The sequence below is a fragment of the Hypanus sabinus genome, chromosome 1 (assembly GCF_030144855.1).
Source record: "Hypanus sabinus isolate sHypSab1 chromosome 1, sHypSab1.hap1, whole genome shotgun sequence".
Taxonomy (NCBI): domain Eukaryota; kingdom Metazoa; phylum Chordata; class Chondrichthyes; order Myliobatiformes; family Dasyatidae; genus Hypanus; species Hypanus sabinus.
The window spans coordinates 32,333,912-32,346,202 of record NC_082706.1 but is presented as its reverse complement, the minus strand read 5'-3'; the positions used below and the strand labels follow the sequence as shown (position 1 = coordinate 32,346,202).

The 12,291-nt window shown below is 47.8% G+C and overlaps 1 protein-coding gene across 4 annotated transcripts in view; it reads left to right on the top strand.

The window, feature by feature from the left end:
* LOC132392353 (pleckstrin homology domain-containing family A member 2-like) overlaps window positions 1-12,291 on the top strand; it is a 117,729-nt gene that overhangs the window by 78,832 nt on the left and 26,606 nt on the right. The gene's annotated exons all lie outside the window — the stretch shown is intronic.

Below are 12,291 nucleotides of genomic sequence, written 5' to 3'. Positions count from 1 at the left end.
AATGATGAGTTACAATAAGTATGGAAAAAAAAATTAAATTAATTTGTGCAAAAAAAGAAGAGCAGGAAAAAATGTGATCACTACTGAGATAGTGTTCATGGGTTCGTTGCCTGTTCAGATATCTGATGGTGGAGGGGAAGAAGTTGAGCCGGAAATGTTGAGTGTGTGTCTTCAGCCACCTTGATTGGAGCAGTGAGAAGAGAGCATGTCCTGGGTGAAACGGGCCCTCAATGAAGGGTGTCGCCTTTTGAAGGTGTCCCGGATGGGGCAGGCCGAGTTTATGACTTTCTGCAGCTTTTTCAGATCCTGCGCAATGGTCCCCCCATATCTGTGATGCTACCACTGCCTTGAAGAAATAGCATCCACTGACCTACAAGAAAGGGGATCTCCCCTCTTTCTCTGGTTCCCTTTCACTACCTCGATATGCTGATGTGAAATGGTCAGTGTGAAAAACAGTGTTTTTTGCTGCACGTGTTTATGTGTGACAATAACCTGCCAATTTGCCAATTAATCTACGTATGACTCAGAGACTCCCCCTTGCCCTTTGATTCACAGGAGGCAATGAGTACTGGTGTTCCAAGACATTCACCGCTCATGAACTGCATCTTCCTGGGCCTGATAACTGTTCCTTCAGTTACTGGGATAACGGGATGGTGGGAGGGCCTGATTCCGCCTACCTGGTCCTTTCACTTCCGATGGACCTAAATTAGTTTTCTGAACTGAATCACCAGATCAATGCCAAGCTTATTGTTGCCACAGAGGTGGGGTAGTAGTTTATAAATGTTGTGGAAAAATAGCAGCAGCGGCACTGTAAATTGCAACATGAGGACAAACATAAGTTTACATAAACTAAAATTAAATTATGCGACCCTACACATGGAGAAGATAAACATGACCCTCGTGTTTGTGTGGGAGAGGAAAGAAACTATAGTCCAAGGGAGTGTTCAGCTTTTTCAGGTCAGCTCGAGAACCCGATGGCATTGGAGAAGAAGCTGGTTTTGAACCTTGAGAAGCTGGTCTTCTGGCTCCTGTACCTCCTGGCTGACAGCCTGAGATGGCCTGAAAGGAGGTTGTTTGGCCTGTTGAACTCATGCCAGTTCTCCATTCCCTCCCACGCCTTGGTCCTTCCCCTTAAGCTTGCAGTTCCTTCTCTTTCCCCTCAGTTCCTTGTCTCGTGCCTCGGCCCACTCATTTACGACCCACCCGCAGCTTGAGGAAGGCTCCTCCCCCTGTCACTCACACTGTTTCCTCGTGGGTTTTCCTAACCTTTCACTGCATTCACACGGTGATTACGCGCGTAAACCTGCAAATATCCAGAGCAGTGACAAATTGAATCAGAGTGATACATGGCACCTGGGAATTTTTGCCAATTGTGCCATCCTTTTCCTGACACTGATCTTCTTTATTTTGGTCTTATCATACTGTAGTGGTTGAGACCATTCCTTAGGGCTGGTGCTAGCTCTCCAATCAGGCCCGTCCTTGTTTTCTTTTTGTAGTCCACCAAATATATCTTATTTAATATGATACTTCCTTTCTGAAAGTTACAACTTCTGCTTTTGAGTCATGTGAAACAGAATCCTCACAACTCAGCAGGTAAATCTAAAAATAACTTGGCTTGTTTCCCCTCTGGTAATCTTGACAATAAATAGACAAACAAGGGTTTGATCTGAGTGACATTGATGATCTGAGTTCAGGGTTACATGAAAAAGGCTCCTGAAGGACAAGAAAAATTACACCAAAAACTAGATGTCCAAAGCCAAGAGTTTTGTGAAATTATTTTGGCTTTGAACCAAACACAGATTTTGAATGACCACCCAGTACTCAAAGACAATATGGCAGCAACTCTAAATTTCTTGTCGCAGTTTCAGTATAATGCCAGCATGTACCAACTGGGAAGACTCCTGAATCAGGAGAACCTTGAAGGAATGACAGCGAGGAGAAGAGATTAGTGCCTGGGGATCTGGGAAGGATGGATTCCAATCCGGATGCCCACAAAGTTTCAAGCTGGAAAGGTCGTGCACAACGGACTTCGATCCAGCAAAGTGATGGCGCACTCACGCAGGCGTCCAGAAACCGTGATGCAGCCCTTATGAGAGTGGAATATCAATATTGAGCTGTGTGCGACAGAAGTCTCCAGTCAGACAGTTTGGAAGCAGTGCTGACCTGACCAGTGGAACAAACCGTGCCTGGACGGTAAAGATCTTCTGCATGCGGTCAGGGCCACAATCTCGATCTGAGCTGGAAAGTTCACAGAGGAAGCACCTCCAAAGTGGTACAAGCTGAGTCTTCTCATCAGCAGGTTCCATGATCACCCTTAACTCTGGAATTCATCTCTGAAGGAATGCTGTCCCATATCAGCGCTGCTTTAGGTGCACCCGTTGCACCTGGAGATTGCAAGGTAGACTGAATTACAGCCCTTACATTTCCAAAAACTGTGGTTTTTGCTGGGATCTGGAGCAACAAACAATCTGCTGGAAGAACTCAAAGGGCCAGGCAGCATCTGTGGAGAGGAAATGGGCAGTCGACACTTTGGGTCAAAATCCTGCATCTGGCCCAGTTCCCTCCGCAGATAAGAGAAGATCTGCAGATGCTGGAAGTCAGGAGGAGTCTCGGCCCGAAATGTCGAATGTTTACTCTTTTCCATGGATTCAGCCTGACTTGCTGAGTTCCTCTGGGATTTTACTTCTTTGCCCTTCAATGATTTGTAGATCCACTGTGCGTATAATGTAATTATGGACCAGCTGTTCACACGGGGTCAATGGGCCAAATGGCTTCCTTTTGTGTCACTTTAGTTCAGTACTTCTGAACTAAATACGTCCAATACTTATCTAGATACAGAGACGGAAGCTGGTGCTGAACCCGCAGTAACTGAGAAGAACGTCTACAATAGGAGAAGGGGTCAGATCACGGCCAATCTCTTATCTCTGCCTCTACTCTGCACTAACCCCACGTCACTCCATTCCCTTTATATGTGTGAGAAATGTGAGCAATTTGGGCCCCTTATCTAAGGAAAGATGTGCTGGCCCTTGAGAGGGTCCGGGGGATGTTCACACAAATGATCTTGGGAAAGAAAGACTGTATGTATGAGGAGCATTTGATGGCTCTGTGTCTATACTGGAAGGAGTTTAGAAGGATGAGGGGGAAGTCTTATTGAAACTATCCAGTATTGAAGGACCTAGCTGAGTGGGCATGGAGAGGACACTGCCTTTAGTCGGAGAATCTAGGATCTGAAGGCACGGCCTCAATAAAGTGACATCCTTTTGGAACTGAGATGATGAGCAGTTACTTCAGCCAGAGAATGGATCTGTGGGATTCGTTGACACAGAGATCAAGTTACTGGGTGTATTTAAAGCAGAGATTGATAGGTACTTGATTGCTGAGAGGGTTAAGGGTTACGGGGAGAAGCTGGGAGAATGGGGTTGAGAAACTAGAATGAGCCATGATTTAATGCCAGAATGGACTCAGTGGCCTATTTCTGCTCCTATATGTTATGATCTTATCACCCAGCTACTGAGTCTCCATAAGCCCCCAGGACTGAGATCTCTAACAATTCACATCCTTTGACAAGACGATTTTCTCAGCTCTTTGCTGAGTGGTCAGTCCCTTATTTTGAGCCATGATTCCTGGTTCTAGATAGCCCAGGTTGGGCAAAGATCCTCCCTACGGCTACTGTGTTGTACATTTCAATGAGTTCTAATCTCACTCTTCCGCTCTGGGGTGACCTCCAGTTCTCTAGGGGGCAGTCTATCTCCCCTCACGATCCGGAAACCAGAAGGATTGGAGCAACTCCCAGTGGTGGCTTGTTTGTTGGTCTGTAGTCATAGGCTTGAACAGCATGGAAAGAGTGAATTCGGCCCTCCGTTGACCAATTTGCACATGTTTGTGTTAAACACTGGGCAATTCAAATGGTCATTTGGACATCTCTGACACTGTTGACACTCTGTCAGGTCACTGGGCCCGGACACCAGCTTTGGCTGGAGTGCTCCTGCGCATGAGAGGATCTTTATCACCTGCAGGGAGGTTTATCAGTGTGAGGTAGCCCCGCTGGCAACCGGGGCAACTGTGCTCGATAGGGCTGCAGGAAGCTGAGAAAATCCCCTCAGTCTGCAGGTGACTGTCCGACCTGCAGGGATCAAAGCAGGGCCACTGTTAATTCTCAGTGTGCAAACGACATACGAGCACTTAAGCTTCTTTCGCCAGGGAGGGGTGGGAAAGGGTAAATGGCATGACTCAGGGCAGCTGCACAGGATGCAATGAAAAGTTTGAGTTTAATCAATTATATTCTCACCAAATGTGTGAATAATCTTTTCCTTATTTGGTGCGTGCACTTGCTTAACACGATTCTATCTGCACAAGGTGAAACCACTTCAGTTTCCTAACGCTGGGAACTGTAGTCAAAGGTGAAGAAATATTGCATTAGCTTTGTTTTCTGTCATCAGTTCGTTGGAGGGTGTCATCCTGCCATAATTCTCGCTCGGAGCTGCATCACTGTCTGGTCTGGGGAAGGGAGCTACTGCACAGGACCAAAAGAAGCTGCAGAGGGTTGTAGATCTAGTCAGCTCCATCTTGGGTACTGGCCTACAAAGTACCCAGGACATCTTCAAGGAGCGGTGCCTCAGAAAGGCAGCGTCCGTTAAGGACCCCCAGCACCCAGGGCATGCCCTTTTCTCACTGTTACCATCAGGTAGGAGGTACAGAAACCTGAAGGCACACACTCAGTGATTCAGGAACAGCTTCTTCCCCTCTGCCACCCGTTTCCTAAATGGACATTGAACCCTTAGACACTAACTCACTTTTTAAATATATATTTATGTTTTTTGCATGATTTTTAATCTATTCAATATACGTATACTGTAACTGATTTACTTATTATTATTATTGTGTTGGCGTGTGGCCTAGTGGGCAAGGCATCAGACTAGTAACCTGAAGGTCACTGGTTCGAGCCTCAGCTGAGGCAGCGTGTTTGTGTCCTTGAGCAAGGCACTTAACAACACATTGCCCTGCGACACCACCGGTGCCAAGCTGCATGGGTCCTAGTGCCCTTCCCTTGGACAGCATCGGTGGCACGGAGAGGGGAAGACTTGCAGCTTGGGCAACTGCCGGTCTCCCATACAACCCTGCCCAGGCCTGCGCCCTGGAAATTCCAGGCGCAGATCCTTGGTCTCTCGAGACCGACGGATGCCACCACCACCATTATTATTATTTTGTTTTTTTCTTCTATATTATGTATTGCATTGAACTGCTGCTGCAAAGTTAACGAATTTCACATCACATGCCGGTGATTCTGATTCGGAAGAGCTCAGTATCCTTTCAGGGCAGGACATTGATGCTGAGCTCAGTGTGAGGACCTCTGACCCAAACACCCGTGTGCCTTTGCTCTCTCTCCCCCCCCCCTTTAAAGTTCATGCCTCCGATAGTCACAGATGCGTTGAGGGCAAATAGATCAAAAGGCAAAGAACTGCAAAGGCAAAGAATATCAGCAAACTGCTGGAAACATTTAGTAGGTCAGACAGCATCCGTGGAAAAAGAAATGGTTATCGTTTGGGGTGCAGGATCATTTCTTAATCGGGGAAAAGTGGAGCGCTTTAGTAATGTAGAGATGGGGGTAGTTTGCGCAAAGACCAAGGGAAGTGTCCGAGTTGAAGACTGACTAGTGTCTCCTGTGCTTGATGGGGGCTTATTTCTCAGGAAGAGTAGAAGATGGGGGTTGGGGGGGAGATAGCTGAGGGCAGAAGCGAGAAAGAGCAACACTGGAGCTGTCAGCCATTGAAGGCAGTGATCAGAAATAAAAGTGGATTTTGGAAATACCTGTCCAGCCAGTTGGGCAGTGTCTATGGAGGGAGAAAAACTGAGATACAGGTGTTTGATGTCTTACCAGATCGGCCAGTTTTGACCCAGACTAGGAAGGCCGTCTGCCTGAAGCAAGCAGTTGGATTCAGTGTAGGCCGTAGATGGACAGAGGTGTCATGGTGTTTCTTGAGCATACAGTGGTCTCTGCTTGGGATTGCTGGGGAGAGCGAATCTCTGCAGAACTTATCTCCCGCTTGAGTACCAGTGGGAGCTTTGGCCGATTGATTCTCCTCTACTCCACGACCAGGGATCTGACCCTAACACCAGTGCCAAATTAGCCATTGACTGGCTCCCCTACAACCATCTTAATTCCTCACTGCCTGTGCCACAGACCCACCAAGGCTGTGACGTGGAGCAACTTATGTCCTTGTACCGCCCTGCTGCAAAACAACGAATTTCATGTCTTACAAATCAGTAATAATAAACCTAATTTTGATTTGGAAACTCCACACCATTCCTACTTGGGAACATGTCGCTGATCGTTTCTGCTGCATCCTGGAATTCACCGGTTGCTCTGGCTTGAGAAGGCTGCGCAGCACCATCGTCAGTGAGGGCTGGTCTCCCCACATCTGAAAGTGGGAGCAGGCTTCGCCTCTCAGCCGCCCATTGAACACCTTCACACCCTCTTTGCCGCCACAATGAGGCCTTGCTCAGGGTGGAGGAACAACACCTCATATTCCATCTGAGTAGCCTCCATCCTGATGGCATGAACGTTAATTTCTTGAACTTCTGGTAAGTGCATCCCCTCCCTTTCTCTCTTTTGCCATTCCCCATTCTAATTCCCCCTTACCTCTTTTCTTCTCCTCACCTGTCCATCTCCTCCCTCTGGTGCCCCTCTTCCTTCCATGTCCATTGTCCTTTTATATTTTATTCCTCCTCCTTCAGCTCTTTACCACTCCCAGCTCCTTACTTCTTCCTTCCCCCTTACCTGCTCACACCCTTCACGTACTCCTTCCCCTCCCCCCCCCCACCTTATTCTCACTTCAGCCCCCTTCCTTTTCAGTCCTGCTGAAAGGTCTCGGCTCAAAACAGGCTGTTTATTCCCCTCCATAGATGCTGCCTGACCTGCTGATCCCCTCCCGCATCTTGTCTGTGCTGCTGCATCTGCCGAATCTCTTGTGGTAATGGACAGCCTGTCAGCAGGGCCCAGTGAGGCTGTTGTTGGAAGTCAAGAGTCTTATCACAGTGTGGGCGTGTGCTACGGTGCACCAAAACCACTTTAATGTTTATATTTCAGGGCAGATTCTGATGGTTGATATCAGTAGCTCAAAGCTCCTCTAGGACAGTGAGGCCCAGCAGTATGAAACCCTTTGAAGGCTCCTGCTTGGTTCGGGTGTGAAGCTTGAAGTGAAGATGGTGGTTAATTACAGAGCTCCAGCCCGGAGGAAATTAATTAAAGAGTGAACTGCAGTCAAGCTGAAAATCCACAAAGGTTAAACCAACACAAAGAGGAGAAATTAAGTTACTAGTATCCTAAGTGTTAAAGGATGCCATTGTGCCTGTGGTAATATATTCTCTGTGGCTAATATATTAGGTACAGCTGTGCACCTTGTTAATATAAATATCTAATCAGCCAATCATGTAGCAGCAACAGTGCATGAGAGCATTCAGTCATGGGTCAAGAGGTTCAGTTGTTGTTCAGGCCTAGCATCACAACGGGGAAGAAACGTAATCTGAGTGGCTTTGACGGTGGATTGATTGATTGGTGCTTTGGGTATCTCAGAAACTGCTGCCCTCCTGGAATTTTCACATACAGCAGGCACAGAGAATGGTGGGGAAAACAGAAGACATGGAGTGAGAGGCAGTTCTGTGGGCGAGAGGGCTCAGAGGAGCATAGACAGATTGGTTCAAGCCAACAGGAAGGCAGGCATGGCTCAAACAGCGGTGTTCGGAAGAGCATCGCTCATCATCCAGTCTAGGTGGCGCCAGCGAGCAAGAATTCCTCGGGCAACATCTTTCAGATAGCAAATCAGTCCAACTGTGTCACCTTTTCTACGCCACTTGCTTGTTCCTCTCGTCTTGTTTGTGTTCTGGAAGCTGTTGGAGCCCATGACGTACAGTTTGGAACTCGATTGGGCGTCAGCGCTGTGCTGTGTCCGGAGAGCTGTCACTCTTCACGGAAGGACTGAGCTGGTGCGGCTGCTGTCCTCGTATGCAGACAGAAAGATATTTCCCATAGTCTGAGATTTAAATGATTATTGGACTCTACTCTGTTCGTTTCCTTCAGTTACTCAATGTTCCTTTCTTGTAGCTGATTGGCAAGTGGGTGAATTGTTAATTTTTGTGTATGTGTGGGGTTTGGTGCTACTGCGGCTGTTCTTTTCTACGAGTGAGGGGGTCGGGGATTGTTATGTGTGGCGGGCTGGTGATTGTTATTGCGGCAGTTTTTTTTTGCTGTGGGGAGGGGGGAGTTTTGGGGTCTGTGAGTCTTTCTTTTCCTTGCGGGGGTTGCAGGGAGTTGATGCCTGTTCTTTCATCAGCACCCACGGTCTTTCTGTAGTTCCTGGCTCTCTGGAGAAGACCAATATCAGAGTTGTATTGTACATACAGGTCTCCCCCCGCTATCCAAAGGTAGAGCATTCCTATGAAAATGTTTGTAAGCCGAAATGTCGTAAAGTGAAGAAGCAATTGCCATTAATTTATATGGGAAAAATTTTTAAGCGTTCCCAGACCCAAAAAATAACCTACCAAATCATACCAAATGACACATAAAACCTAAAATAACATGAACATATAGTAAAAGGAATGATATGATAAATATACAGTCTATATAAAGTAGAAATATTGTATGTACGGTGTAGTTCAACTTATCAAACTCAGGAGGACAGTGAGCGGAAATCAATGTGGAGAAAACAATCGGCACGTACACACATGCGCGCACAACTGCCCGCACAAGGCTTCACGGTCATTGGAGTCTTTCTCGGGGTAAACACACGTATAAAGCGGGCATCTTTTGTTCGTAAAAGCGAAAATCCTCTTTGGTTCGTGAAAACAGGTACTAATGTAGGTCTTTCGTAACAGCGAGCTGTCGTAAAGCGAACGTTCGAAAAACGGGCCACATGTACTTCGACAACAAGATGAACGGTTGATCGCTGAAGTGGAGGAGCTGGTGCAGTAGAAGACCACGAGTATAAACTCAGTGGCCATTTGGATCTTTTGAAAGCTGCAGTTGCATCTGCTTCCTTTTCAGAGCTGCTCATTCCTGATCACAATCCACTCTGCAAAAATAAAGCGCCTCTTCCTGACGCTTTGCGGCTCTGACCCAATTGCCTCACATATGCGGCAACTGGGCACTGTTTCTATAACCGGAAACAGGTCCTCCATGGTTTATCTACACCGTCATGATCTCCACTTCGCCTTGGAGGGGCCGCTTCCCTCACTGCTGGCCTGTCCACGCCTGTACTGAAGCACAGTGCCCAGAATCGTACCAAATGCTCCGCCTGCGACGGCTTCATCCAAAATAGACATGAGAAGCTTACTTTTGCCACAGACAGCTGTGAAGGCTGTAAATTTAAAGTGAAAATTGATAGTTTCCTGATCGGTCAGGGCATCAAAGGTCATGGCGAGAAGGCAGGTGCACATGGTTGAGTGGGATCCGGGATCAGCCAAGATGAAATGGCAGAGCAGACTTGATGAGCTAAATGGCCTAACTCTCCTCAACTTTGTCTTATGGTGTTGAGCCCTTATCACCCTGCGCAAATACCTTGTCTGTCTTCCAGAACATCTTTAAAACATTATTACCAGAATTATCAAATAATATCTGTCTTGGTGGCTATTGAGAAAAGTTCTGATGTGGGGTTTCGACCTGAGACATTGGCAATTCCCTTTCTCTCACAGATTCTGCTCGACTTGCTATGTTCCTCCAGTATTTTGGTGTCTTGTGTCCCCATTGGGAAAAACCTGACTTTCTTTGAACAGTAACCTTCTTTAATTGTGGTATTGCTGGGGATGTTGATGTTTTGATATAAGCCAAGATGCAGTGTTAACCATGCATTTATCTGGAGTTGTTGGGAACTTAAATTGGACTGGGTGAGTGGTTGCTAAGGGCAACCAGTCAGGCATAAGCTAGGCCTGCTGCTGTCTTCCAGCCTTTGCCATCCTCCTCCCCCACTCCACCTGCCCTCCCAAACGTAGCATTTTCAAATTCTTCCAGGTTCCTGCCATTCCTATCTCCAGCCCTGTTGTGTGTTTCTGTTCTTCCGCGTCTGTTCAATTCATCGTTGACACTTAGACCTTGGCAATCCCACCATACACCAGATCTCCAGTAGGCATTAAACCACTGGAAATGTCTTGTAATAATGCATATAGAGGCCACTCAGCCCATCTGGGTTAGTGCTATTAAAGGTTCATTTATTATCAGAGTATATCTGAAATTCTTCTTCCCCAGATAGCCAGGAAACCAAGAAAGAAAAGAACATAAGCACAATCATCAACCCCCAACTCCCTCCGCCCTACAAAAAAAGTGATCAAAAATAGAACAGGCACATCGCCGCCCAAATCCCCCTCTCCCATGCACACAAAAAATGAGAAAGATAGGGCAAAAAACACAGAATTTTTTTTAAAAAAGCTATGGGGGGGGGGGGGGGGTAGTCCACAGTCCAAGTCCATATCCAAAACGCAGAAAACCTGAATAGCATTGTTCAGGCACAGCGGCAGGCCTTTTCCTCTCCAACGGCAGCGTGATCTCACCAGCGATCAAAAGACAGTCTCCCCTCTCCATAGCAGAGTGATCCCACCAGTGATCAAAACGCAGTCTCCCCTCTCCATAGCGGAGTGATCCCCCAGTGATCAAAAGGCAGTCTCTCCTCTCCATAGCAGAGTGATCCCACCAGTGATCAAAACGCAGTCTCCCCTCTCCATAGCGGAGTGATCCCCCAGTGATCAAAAGGCAGTCTCCCCTCTCCATAGCAGAGTGATCCCACTAGTGATCAAAACGCAGTCTCCCCTCTCCATAGCAGAGTGATCCCACCAGTGATCAAAAGGCAGTCTCCCCTCTCCATAGCGGAGTGATCCCACCAGTGATCAAGACGCAATCTCCCCTCTCCATAGCGGAGTGATCCCCCAGTGATCAAAACGCAGTCTCCCCTCTCCGTAGCAGAGTGATCCCCCAGTGATCAAAAGGCAGTCTCCCCTCTCCGTAGCAGAGTGATCCCATCAGTGATCAAAAGGCAGTCCCCCCTCTCCGTAGCAGAGTGATCCCATCAGTGATCAAAACGCAGTCTCCCCTCTCCATAGCAGAGTGATCCCATCAGTGATCAAAAGGCAGTCTCCCCTCTCCATAGCAGAGTGATCCCACCAGTGATCAAAAGCAGGGCAGCCAGTGCTCGCCTTGTGCATTTGCCTTAATGTTTTGTTCTCCCTCATTGCTTTAATCAGCAAGCAGTTGGAGTTTTAATCATCAAAATGGAATTAGGCATCAGCTCGTAGCCTTCTTGCTATGGGGTTTGCCCACGCTGCCTCTGCCTCCCAGAATCCTCTCTGAGGTTGCACACATTCACAAGGAGAAGGTGCAGACTCCACCCAGTCAGGATCGAAGCTGGGTCTGGAGCCGTGTGGGAGGAGTGCTAACCAAAATGCCTTTGTGCTGCCCAGAGCCTGGCGTTTCCTGCCGCACTCTTTTCTTCACCGATTCTCTGCCCAGATATCCACCAGTATTAACCTTGGCCGTGCTGTAGATGTTGGGGTGAAGAGGCCAGGCTGTCTGGAACCTAAGCAGGTTAGCAGTGAATTGAGCCAGAAGTTCGTGCAGTTGAGAATCCGTTTGTGGCTGGTGGAATTCTGGTCAGTAGCTACTGTGGTTAGGGAGGTCAGATTTGTTCCCCTGGAGCAGAGGAGGCTGAGGGTTGGCCTGATAAAGTGCACAATCTGTAAGGGGCATAGATAGGGTAGATGGTAACAGTTTTTCCCATGGTAGGGGATCCAAGCCACAACCTTTGTCATAGGGTTTGGAGGCTTGTGTGCTTCAATGACCCAGAGAGCTATGTTGGCTGGAGTCTGGCTCTTGATAGGGTCACCCGTGCCAAACAGGTCAAAGGGTGCAGGCCACTGAGAGTGGTCCACTGGACGTCTGAGCTCTGGGGTTCAGCTCAGGGTTAACATCAAACAAACAGTTACAGAAACAGCCAAGAAGAGTCTTTCGGCAGTGTATCTGTGTGTGATGGAATGGGCAGGCAGAGATCGGGGACCTTCATTCCTCCCCTAAACGCCAGCGGCATAGTGGGCCAGTAGGTACAAGGTGTCCAGGACCAGGTGACAAGTTTGAGGTGAGTGAGATGAGGTTTAGTTGGTGAGTGAGGGGGACTCCTCCCCCACTGAGGGTGGTTGAGGCTGTGCCCTGTAGTTCCGGAGACCGGCGCCGTAGGAAACATCCTCTCCACATCCATCTTATCTAGTCCTTTCAACATCTGATGGGTTCCAATGAGATCCAGAACCTTCGCTATG